Here is a 13,163-nt window from a genome sequence, read left to right on the forward strand (position 1 = left end):
ACATCATGCATGAGGAAGTATTCATATGCTTCAAGAGACCTGCACTTGGCTATATGTGTAGAGAAAGAAACTTAAACTTGCTGATTCAATGCTGAATTGGTATTTACCCGATTCATCGATGCAGTTTTAGGCTAGCAGCCCATGCAAGAAACTAAGATTTAAATGATGGTGAATGCGGAGCTGGTATAACTGCTTTTTTTTTTTTGGTGCTGCAGAAAGTACCTCTTGGGAAGAAATTCTTTTTGGTCTACAACTTCTTCTTTGCTCGGAGAATTATTTCTCATAATGTTACCTTCTTTTTCTACTGCGTGGTGATTCCGGTATCTGTTTTTTTCCCTGAAATTCAAATTCCAAGGTGGGGAGCAGTTTACATTCGACAGCCATTACACTTCTCAATTCAGTTGGAACTCCAAGGTTTGCAACTTCTTCAATTCTCATCTAAGTCCACTTATTAATCAAAACTATTTCCATAAATTGAAAAAACTATTTCTTTTTTTTTTTTTTTTGAGTTTACCAGCAAAGGATAGCTCTCTCATGGATTCAGAAATTTAGATAGATAAGGATCACAAAAAGTCTTGCCCAAGTTGTCAAAACCTAACAATATTGTTTGGTTGCACTCTCTTCTGTGACAAATCTCGATCTTATTATATCTTGTTCTCTGTTGCAGCTCTATTCATCTAACCATCTTTTGGATCTTATTCGAGAATGCCATGTCTTGGCATCGATGCAAAGCAGTCTTCATTGGTCTAACAGAAGCAGATAGGGTTAATGAATGGATTGTCACTGAGAAACTCGGGGACATGATGAAGGCAAAATCAATTTCCACAGTAGTTAAGAAGTTCGGAACCAAATTCTGGGAGAGGTATTTTATTACCATCTTGCATTTAAAACTAATGCTCACTCTCCCAAGCAGTTCATTTGCTGGTAGATTTTTAAAATTTAATTTTTCTTTTAATTTTGTGAAATATAATTAAATAGGATGGACTATGCTCCTATCAAGAGGAGAGATTATCTACTTCTCATGATTCCAAAATTAATAATGAACCATTTAAAAGGAAGATCCCACCAATAATTTCTAAAAACTAAATATGGCATATTGTAATGGTCTGTAATTTATGCATCATGTGGATACAAAATTAATAATTTTCATTGTGCTAGTATCCTAGATTATGTAATAAAGTATTTAAATTGATAATCCAGCTTATTAACGATGATCTAAATATATTAATATATATATATGTTAAAAAAATATGGTATTTCATAATTTTAGTTATTTATTTTATATTTACTTGATGCATAAGATAAAGATTATTAAACACTTGAGTTTTTAGTTTTTAAGCTTTTTTTTAGTACTATGGATCATACTCAGAGCAAATCTATTTTTAATTAAATTACCATGGTTAAGGATAATAAGACAAAGATTCACTTCACACTTATTTAATCTTCAATTGCATTGCCCTTTCTTTCAGATTCCATTTCGCGGAGATTGCAATTGGAGTGTACCTCATACTGTGTGCTTCCTATGACTATGCCTTCAATACCGACCGCTACTTCATATATATCTTCCCACTGTCCTCTCCTTTCTTATTATGGGATTTGGTTACGTTGGGTACCTTTGTCCCTGGAAGCAAGTAGTTGAACATACCAGGACTCCAAAATTATGCACTAGCCTAGTGATATCCTCTTCTTCAAGCTACTCCAATCAAATTCTTTTATGCTTCCACCATTCCATGATTTCATTGGATTTGTCAATGTGTATAATAAAAGGGCACTTCATAGCTTATGATGAAGCATTCAGCTCATATCATGAAACTTCTTGTAATGAAAGCATACATAATGGGAAAAAAAGAAGCCAAATTGCTCTAGATAACAATAAAAGGAAGGACATGATGAGGGGAACGAAGTGATACAGAAAAGTACTCTGCGCAGCAATAAAGACAAGAACAATTCTTTGGTTTATTATGAGTTGGTGTAAACTTCATTCTGATGAATATTAATCACTTGATTACATGTATCTCTCTTATTATGTTAATGAACTATTGATATTGTTTGAAGAATGGAAGCGAGTTTGAAAAGTGTCATTGGTATTATTTTTGCTCTAATAGTTCTATTAATAGAATGAATAAATTTAGTTTTTTTTCTAAAAAGAATAACAACCTAGGATCTCATCTAAAAAAGCATTTAAGTTTTTTTGGTTCTATATAAGTATCCAAGATCTACTCAACAAATAATCAATGGTAGGATTAAACACACGCCTATACGGGTCATCATATACTATCTTCGTTTAAGCTCTAATGTTCCCGTCAGACTAAGGGTTCAAACCCATTCAAATCTAATCACAAGCATCATTGTCATCTCATGGTCATCCTCCATGAACCTATGCTACCGTATCCTCTAATACACAAAGATTATGAGTTGGGTCCATTGTGATACCATTTGTAACAACTCAAAATTTCATCCAAAAAAGCTATCCGAAAGATATTATTTGAGTTTTTTGATTCTATATAAGTACCCAAGATCTATCAAACGAATAACTGATGTGAGACTAAATATATCAAGGTTTGTTTGGTATATTTCCAAGACACAGTAGCACCTCCTAGGAGAAAGACATATCCTGTGGTGGATTTAGCATCTAAGGTATCGCTAATCCATTTGGCATCACTATAGCCTTTTAGAACAGCAGGAAACTCACTAAAGTGCAAACTATAGGACTTGGTACCCTTAAGATATTTAAGGATGCTCTCTAATACTGTCCAGTGATCTCTATTTGGATTAATAGTATATCTGTTAAGTTTATTCACAGTATATGCTATGTCTGGCCTGGTGTAGTTTGCTAGGAATCTTAGTGAGCCTATGATTTGAGCATATAGGCTTTAAAGGATTGAAATTCCTAAGTTATTTTTAAGGTGTGTAGAGGGATCAAAGGGAGTAGAGATAGGCTGACAATCGGAATAATTAAATTTATTGAGTATCTTATCAACATAATGACTTTGGGATAACTCAATTCTATTTGCACCTCTAATTATTTTGGTATTTAAAATTAAGTCAGCTTGTCCCAAGTCTTTCATATCAAACTTATGACTTAAGAATTGTTTTACTTCATCAACTATCTAAAGATCTATCTCAAAGATCAATATATCATCTACATAGAGGCACAAGATCACAAATTTGTATCCAACTCTCTTATGATATACACATTCGTCTGTGTTATTGATTTCAAATCCAAATGTCATTATGGTTTCATCAAATTTCAAGTGTCATTGCTTGGTGCTTGTTTAAGACCATAAAGAGATCTGACTAGTCTGCAAACTTTATTTTCTTGGCCAAGGATTACAAATCTCTCTGGCTGGTCCATATATATTTCTTCATTTAAGTCTCCATTTAGAAAAGCAGTCTTGATATCCATCTGATAAATTACTAACCTATGGATGGAGGCTAATGCTATAAGGACCCTAATAGTTGTAATCCTAGCACAGGTGCATAGACATCAAAAAAATCTACCTCAGATCTCTGAGTAAAATCTTTGGCAACTAATCTAGCCATAAATTTATCTACAGAGCCATCAGGCCTAAGTTTCTTCTTAAAGATCTATTTGTACCCCATAGTTTTACAGCCAGGAGGAAGATCAGTCAATTTCCAAGTATGATTTTGAATAATTGACTGCATCTCATTTTCCACAGCTTCTCTCCAAAAAGATGAATCCAAGAATTTCATTGCATCCTCAAAGATAGTTGGAGAGTCTTCTATGAGAAAGGTAGATAAGTCATCTCCAAATATTTTTTCTACCTTGGATCTCTTACTCCTTCTAGGTTCTGCTTCTACTTCTATTTCACTTGTCCTTATTCTAATAGAGTTACTATCTATATCACTATCTACTCTAGTCCTAAATGTAAAGGTGTCTTCAAAGTATGTTGCATCCATGGCTTCTATTTTCTTTTAGGTCCTATTTTTTTCTTTTAAAATCAGGTATTTTTACTTTTGCCAAGCACCCCCGCTTTCAAATAGCTAAGACTAGGTTTTCTATATTTTCAAACTTCATATGGAGTTAGATCATTATTTTTACAGGAAATCCTATTAAGAATATAACAGGCTGAAACTAGAGTTTTTCTATTCAAATTCTCTGGTACTCCTGAGCTTATAAGCATGGAGTTAACCATATCCATTAAAGTCCTATTCTTTCTTTCTACTACTCCATTTGATTGGAGAGAATAGGGTGCAGTCACTTCATGAATAAATTCATTATCTTCACAAAATTGAGTTATATCATTAGATGTATATTCACCTCTCCGATCTGATCTAAAAATTTTAATTTTCTTTTTCTGTTGGTTCTCAGCTTCGATCTTAAAAATCTTAAATTTGCTGAGCACCTCATCCTTGGTTTTAATTAGGTAAATGTAACAAAACTTGAATAGATCATCTATGAAGGTCACATAGTATCTGTTACATTTTCTAGAAGTTCTACCCGAGTCACAAACATCACTATGGATCAACTCTAATAGATCTGAATCCCTATTAATAGATTTAAAAGACTTCTTTAGGAGTTTGGCTTCTACACAAATTTGACATTTCTCATAGTTCTTAAGATCACTTTTTGGTATTAGATTTAGATTCATAAGTTGCTTAATTAAATTATAATTTACATGACCTAATCTACCATGCCAAATAGAAGGAGGTTCTATATTCATAATCAAAAGATTTTCATTCATTGAAGGAGCTATTACATTCAACTTAAAGAATCCTTCACTTAGGAACCCTTTTCTAATAAACATTACACCAGAAGAAATTACAACTTTATTGGACTCAAAAACAAGACGATAGCCCTGCTGGACAAGTAAAGAACCACTAATTAGATTTCTCCTAACAACTGTAACATGTTGGACGTCATGCAGGGACAGAACTTTTTCAGAGATAAGCTTTAAGTCCACACATCCCACTCCTAACACACGCGCCTCCGAGCTGTTTGCCATGATCACAGCTCATCCATTTGAGATCTGGTAAGAAGAAAACTGGTGCGGACACCAGTGCCAGGTCAGCCGGTCGCCACAGGATCCAGCCAGCTCAGCGGGTTCCAGCCGATTCAGCCAGCCTGATTTTATTTTAGATTGATTTATTTTATGTTGATTGGGTTTATTTGCATATTGTCATTTGGGTTTATTTGCATATTGTCATTTTAGGAGCTTTTTGGAATTATTTTATTTGTAGGGGTTATTTGTTATTTTGTGACCCTATATATATGGGTCCATCCTCATGTTTAGGTTTTTAATGAATTAATGAATGAAAAATTGGTCTTCTTCTTCCTCCTCCTCTTTTCCTCTTTCCCTTCTTCTTCCCCTCTTCCTCTCCTCTTTCTCTCTGTATTTCAATCCGTACTTCCGTCCTGCATCAGCTTTGGTATCAGAGCAGGCAGGCTTTGCCCCTGCTGTCAAGGCCTCGATCCAGTTTATCATAGCCACGTTTCAAAATTTTCTGGCTACTGTAGCATTGGTTTCACGCGAGGGCTCAGACTTCTTCCTCAGCCGAGAAAGAGCCCGTTCCCTTCTTCTGAAGCCGTGCGGCCAAGTTTCCCTCAGTGGCTGTCCCGAGCGAAACAGACATCACAGGGAAGCAGCATTGAAATTAAAAAAAAAAAAAAAATGTTTTGGGCGTCTTCTGAAGATTCCCTGTTCCCTCTCCTCTGCTGTCGTTCCCGTTTCTTCTTCCGAAGCCGAACTCCCAAGCCTTCTGAGGAAAAGAAGGGAAAAGCCCCGTTGCCGTCCCCCGTCGTCCGGATCTGAGGAGAGAAGCCGAGCGCTGGTGTCCGCCCTCATCGCCACTTGCCAGCCGCAGGACCTCGCCGGACGACTCCGCGTCCCACGCGGCGCGTTGCCACAAAACCCGGTAACCACCTGCACCCTTCCTCTTCCCCCCAAACTTCCACGACGAAGCCGGGCCATTAGCGGGTTACCGAAGTGGGTGCGCCCGCTAATCCGAATTCGGTCGGGTTAAAAAAAAAAAAAAAAAAAAACGCACGTGACTGCACGTGCTTGTTGAGAAAAAAAAAAGAAAAAAAGAAAAAAAAATAAAAAAAAGAGAGAAAAAAAAGGAAAATACCTGTCATCTTCTTCATCCGTCGCCGCGTCCGCCGTGCCTCCAGCGTCGCTACGCCATCGCCGCTTCCACCGTGCCCCCTTCGTCTCCCCGCAGCACCGCTTCACCTTCATCCGTGGCCGCCATCGTCCCGCCAACGAACACCGCCACCGAGCATCCCACCCGAGCTCCTCCGCCCGTGCCGCTCCGCCTTCGCCGCCTCCGCCCGTGCCGCTCCGCCTTCGCCGCCTCCGCCCGTGCCGCTCCGCCTTCCCCGCCTCCGCCCGGGCCGCCTCCTGCCGCCGCCGAGATCCGCCATCGCCTGAGCCCCATCTTCTCCCTCCCCACCGAGCCGCGCCGCCTTGCCGTCGCCGTCCCCGCCGCTCCCGCAACCGCTCGATTGCCACCACCGCTGCCTCCTTCCCCTCCTTGCTTCACCGCTGCCCCCCCTCTGATCGCACGCCGCAAAACCACCGCCTCCACCACCACTCCACCGCCTTCCCCCCACTCACCCCACTCCCTCCCTCTTTTATTTCATCATGGGATGTTGAAACCCTCTTCACACCACCTCAGGCTCATTTCGCCCCCCCTCCTCTTCCTTCACGGGCCGACTCCACGCACCCTACCACCCTCCTTCCTCATCGGGCCCAAACCACCCGCACACCCCTCTCAAAGCCCACCCTCACTCCGGCCCGCCCACCCTGCTTTCTCTGCTGCGGGCCCCTAACCCGCAGGCCTTTTGGGCCCAATTTCAACAGGCCCTTTCTTGCGCAAGCCCACCAACCAGAATTGATCAGGCCCATAAGTTGCAGAGATCAGACCCACCGAGTTGCTGTGCTCAGACCCGATTTGCGCTATTTGCATCTGATCGTCGCCCCAACCCAGGTCAGGTTTCTTCCTTACTGCAAATTTTATTTGTTTGTCTAAATTTAGAATTAATTAACTCTTATGTGCTCTATTGATATTGCTTCCTAAAATTCAACACATCCACTCCAAACAACCCCAAAACCCTAGTAGTGGCCTGTCTTTGTTATTAATTGTAGGGCTACCTAATCTTTGGAAGTTTTTTGAGGCTCTGTGCAATCCTGCAACACACTGAAAACTAGTACTATTTGACTGCAACTTCTTATCTGAATTTATTACGTAATTCAAAGCCAATTTCAATTGCTTGAGTTAGCTTCCGATTATATTGAGTATCTACTTTGCAATTTTGAATTCATTTCATGCATTAGGTCTACTTAGGAACATTTATAGTTGGTCGGATCATACATTTTGTCATTCATTTTATGCATCTACGTAGTGGTCGTGACGCATCTCATCCTGAGTCCCAATTAGGCATGGATTCCAAAATCGAAGCCCTATTAAAAGCTATCCAAAACACTAATGCCCAAGTCCAAAAAACTAATGCTCAAGTCCAAAATACCAATGCCCAAGTCCAAGCAAACAATGCCCAAAATTCATGACTTAACCACAATGTCCACCCAGGTTAATGCCCGACTCGATTCAATTGAGGCTTCACTTCAGAGGGTTATTGGATCCCAAAGAGCTAGTACTCCCTATTTACCGGGACTTGAAGAGGACGACACCCTAGAACAAATCCTAGAACAACAAGGCTCGGTTCGGCAGGACAACTTTGATAATAGGTCTGTTCCAGGTCACCATTATGCCTTCCCTCGCCCTAGGGGACCTGGTCCCATTCCTCATGTTGATAAAGGTCACCGACATACCGTAGAACCCAGAGAACCTCGTGACCCTGATGAAGATATAATGCGAGGCATTAGGATTGAAGCCCCCACTTTTGACGGTCGTCTTGACCCGAAAGTCTTCTCCGATTGGTTACACGAAATGGATCACTTCTTTGAGTGGTACAATCTGTCTGAGAACAAAAAAGTTCGATTTGCTAGAATGAAACTCATTGGTCGAGCTAAACTTTTCTGGCAAAGTACCGAACATCTGTTAGCTAGGAGACATCAACATGAAGTAACTGATTGGGTAGAGATGAAAGAGAGACTTAAAGAAAAATACCTGCCCCTTAACTACCAAGACGATCTCCTAAACCGATGGAACACTAAGTCCACATTTGTAAGGCGCCCTGACACACGGAGCACTCCCACCGGCCTTAATTCCTTAGGGTCCAAACCTTCTGTAGGGTCCACTACTCATAGGCCCCCTCCTATTGCCCATGTCACAGGCCGAGACACTAATGGCAAGAGAATGCTTGGTGAGCCTCCCAAACCACATTCCAAAATTCGGTGTTACAAATGCCAAGGTTTTGGTCACGTTACCTCCCAATGTGCGAACAAATTTTTCGTTATTGCTCAGCAAGAGCAGGGAGGTGACATAGATGACTTAGAGGAGCAAATCTATGAACCAAACCTCGATGACATTCAGGACATTGAGGAAGAGTGTGATGACAAACCTGAAACCCTAGGATGCACCCACACTCCACCGAGCTCGCTTGCACAGTCAGATAACGAGTCTGACCAGTCTACCATGAGTATAGTTGGATATGCCCTCGCACAACCCATCGAAATTGATGTTAGGATTTCTGAGCCTGCATATGCATTTACACAACACATTCATAAGTTGTATCAGGAAATCCATAAGGGTATTCATGCATGTACTGCTCAGTATAAGATGCAAGCTGATTTCCGTGCTAAAGAATTTCAAACTTGGGGTTACGTAATGATCCATCTTAAGGAATTGCAGTCTCTTAGTATTGGACCATTCAGGGTGTTGCACAAGGATGGCACTGACGCCTATGCCATTGACTTTCCATTTGATTTCGGTCATAGCCTTACTATTAATATTAAAGATTTGGTTGCAATCCCTGATGACTCTTTTGCTGCACACTCTCCTGCGCCTGATGTTTATCCTATTATTGATTCCATGCGATCTTCGTTTCCTTTTACCCTCCATCGAGCACAAAAAGAGTATATTGATTCTATTTTAGCCGAGCAAATAGTTTTTACCAGTGATGGAGGCATCCAACATTTCCTGGTTCGTTGGCGAGGACGACCAAGGTCCGGCTACACTTGGATCCAGCGCGAGGAGATACCGCCGATTGACCCGGACTTGTTGGAGTACTACCGGGGCTTTACCGAGCCGCTTTCGTCGAGGTCGACTTCTTTCCACTCGAGGAGAGTTGGTGCGGACACCAGTGCCAGGTCAGCCGGTCTCCACAGGATCCAGCCAGCTCAGCGGGTTCCAGCCGATTCAGCCAGCCTGATTTTATTTTAGATTGATTTATTTTATGTTGATTGGGTTTATTTGCATATTGTCATTTGGGTTTATTTGCATATTGTCATTTTAGGAGCTTTTTGGAATTATTTTATTTGTAGGGGTTATTTGTTATTTTGTGACCCTATATATATGGGTCCATCCTCATGTTTAGGTTTTTAATGAATTAATGAATGAAAAATTGGTCTTCTTCTTCCTCCTCCTCTTTTCCTCTTTCCCTTCTTCTTCCCCTCTTCCTCTCCTCTTTCTCTCTGTATTTCAATCCGTACTTCCGTCCTGCATCAAAAACCAGGAGCGATTCGAACAAATATGAATACCAGCTTCGGTATCAATCCACCAATCAAGTACTTGTAAAGTCATGTTAACTTCAGGAGTGAAGAAAACAGACCTGAAAGCTATCTCAGAGGAGCCAGCGTCAGAAGTCACCATGTTGATTTGAGCACTGGTTGTGTGTGGACCTTTCTTCTTGGATTGAAGAGGTGCAGTCTTCTTATAGAAGCACTAGGGAGATAAATGGTTGGTCCGACCACACACATAACAGAAATGAGCATCGCCTTCCTCTTTCTTCTTCTTCTGCTCCTGCGGTTGGATAGGTTTCCCATTGTAATGGTGGTTAGAGTTTATAGGATTGTAAGGTTTCTTTTTGAAATTCTTACGGAAAAGTTGGTTCTGATTTTTCTAGGAGGGGTCTCTACATTATGCATTATTTTTGTGTTCAGTAGAGGTTTTACTCCAGAGCTTATGTTGCTCTTCAATTCTAATGGAGTTCAAAACTTGGATTAGGATGAGACCTCCTTGAGTATGGCTCAGAGTCTTAGCAAAATCAAACCAGGAAGTAAATAGTTTATCTATCAGACATGCCACCTGGCATGATTCATCCAAATTGGTTCCATTAGTCCTAAGCTGGTAGATCAAGGTTTCAAAATCATGAATTTGGTTATTCATAGGCTTTGAGTCTACCATCTTAAAATTATTGAAGTCGAAGATCTTGAATCTCTTTACCCCAGCATCATCAAGACCATATTTGCTATCTAGGGTGTCCAGAGTTCTTTGGCACTCTTGGTTGTGTAATAGATATCATACAGCCTCTCAGAAAGGGCATCTAGGATTCTATGGATGCAATGATAGTCTATCTCATCAGGTGTCCTAGAGTGTGTGCTGGTGGAGGCAGAAGGTTAAGTGTTGAAGGAGATTGAGTTTTGGCGAGTAGCATATCGTGAAGTAGTTGGATTGGACCAATTATCAACTTCAGTAGTGCTTTTACCTATAGCTGAGATCAACCCTAATGTGGTGAGCCAAAACCGCATTTGGTTCTGCCACCTCCTAAAGTTATGTTCATCAAATTTTTCAGGTTTGGCACTAAGGTGGTCACTAGTGTTTGAGGCCATAGGTTCAAAGTTAAAGAGAAGGAACAGAAACCTGAATGAAGGTAAAAAGTCAATGTCAAAAAATTACACTAATATTTATATTGAACTTAGATATCTAATTGATATATCCAAAAAACTAATAGCCATATCAGCTCAAGATTGATGGTGGAGCACTAGGCTCACTTAAGTACCAGCCTTTCTTAGACACGTATGCCTTTTTGACAAGTTTTTCTTTGACACTATTAGTTAGTGGATATAGTTACTAGAAATCACACAAATTCAATTTTTAGAAAACCCTAAGTGCAAACTTAAATTTGTTATTATGGATTAACTAATTTTCGAATTTTCTGTTTGAATTTTTCGAATTAGTAACAATTGATTACTAAATTTAATGCTAGCAAAACAATTATTGTAATTGAAATCTAATTTGTCAATTCAATGAATTATATATATATTAGAATTGATTTATTGTCTTATTAGAATAATTGATTACTAATTCAGTGCCAGCAAATTAGTTATTATAATTTAGATCTAAAATATCAATTCAATGAATTATAAGATTTAATACCTTATTAGAATAATTGATTGCTAATTTTGTGCTAACAAATCAATTATTGTAATTGAAATCTAAAATGTCAATTAAATAAATTATAAGATTTATTATCTTATTAGAATAATTGATTGAGATCTAATAAGTTAATTTAATGAATTAAATTATTATGCATTAACCAATTTCCGAATTTTTCGCTTGAATGAGATCTGAAAATTACTCCTTGAGGAGTCCAAATGGAGATATAATAAACCTCTTAGAGGTTAAGCAAATTATTACCTTTTTAGAATAATTGATTATTAATTTTTTATGACAGTAAAATAATTATTTTAATTAAAATCTAATATGTCACAATTGTAATAAAGGATTTAATGAATTATATATTACTAACAAAAAAATGAATAAACAATTTTTTGGATTGTTAGCAGAATATCACCTAAATAAACAAATGAATCTATAAATGCAATTAATAGAAACTTTTAAAAGGAATAATATATGTATATATATATTATTCGGCATACAAATAATTCTATTTTAATACAAAATAAATCCAAATAATTTTTTTTTCCCACAAAAAGGCTCTTTTTGCTCGGTCTTTTTTGAGTTCCAGCCCACTCACCGGCGTCTAGGCTTTAACATCTAGTCATGAGGGAGCAACTGATAAGCATTGGTGGCCTTACCTTGGCTCTAATGAGCTTCTCTGTCCTCGATTTCCAGTTCCTTTCGAACTCTCCAGAGAAAGAAAACTTTCATTGAGAATCTTCCTCTAGTTAGGCAGGTGCAAGGCATACGCCCAGCCTTTTCTTTTACCATTTTTGGGGTGGGGGGTTGGAAGGGGACTTGGGCTGATCCAGTGGACTGGACCATCACATAGCACGAAGATAATGTATGTAACAAAATCCTGTTTTCCGTGCAATCTGAATTCTCGCTTCTTATTTTTGTTATTTTTCTCTTCCGAAGATGGTTTAGACTCAAGACAAAATCAAATAGAAAATCAAATGTGAAAAAATTTTCATTTTTAACGGGCACCATCCTGCCATACGCTACTTGTATGCTCGTTCTCAAGGGTCATTTGGTTCGCGGGAATCATTTTCCTTCTTAGGAATATGATTCCTGGAAAACAAATTCCTAGGAAGAGGATGCCTAGGAAAGTACTTTTGGCATGTTTGGTTGACCATGGGAAAGTGACAAATTTACAAGGTGCTTATGTTTGGTTGGCCATCCACTTTCCTAGGAAAGTTATATATAATTCCTATTATGCTCTTAATAAAAATTAGATTTTTAATGCCTCTTTAATGCTTCTTTAATGCTGAAAGGACTTTTTGGAAAAAAGTAAAAATGGAGTGATTCCCGCCTCATGGGAAAGTAACTTTCCCATGTTTCTCATGAGAAAGACTTTCCCATGAAATGTGGGAATCACATTCCCATGGGAATATAACTTTCCCTTCTCTCTCCTTTGAAAACTCTAACCAAATAAGAGGCATCTCATTACTTTTCCGTTGACCACACTTTCCTCCCTTCTTTTTCCGTGAACCAAACGATGTAAGTTGGGAAAAGTTCCATTAAAAGGAATCTAGGAGAGGCACAATATAGTGGCGTAACCCTTGTTCCATGGATAAGTTAACCGAGTAAAGTTCTTTAAAACGAAAAGGTGATTTGAATGATTGGACCGCCCTCAAACGATCAACTGTGGACGTTTTCCGCATGACACTCATGTGTTTGCTCAGGAAAAATATATAAAATCCAAACTTCCTCATACAATAATTTAGATTGCTCTGTGGGTGCCATCCATGTGATGCCTGCATAGGATACCAGGTGCATGGCAATTAGGTTTCAAATGATTAGAATTTCTAAAAGCTAAATGAAGAAAAGCCCAAGTTGAAGATGGCAGCATGTCTCGGAACAATTATATTTGTATTCCTTGTGGGCGAAGCCACTAA

This window comes from Phoenix dactylifera, chromosome 6 (genome assembly GCF_009389715.1).
Source record: "Phoenix dactylifera cultivar Barhee BC4 chromosome 6, palm_55x_up_171113_PBpolish2nd_filt_p, whole genome shotgun sequence".
Lineage (NCBI taxonomy): Eukaryota > Viridiplantae > Streptophyta > Magnoliopsida > Arecales > Arecaceae > Phoenix > Phoenix dactylifera.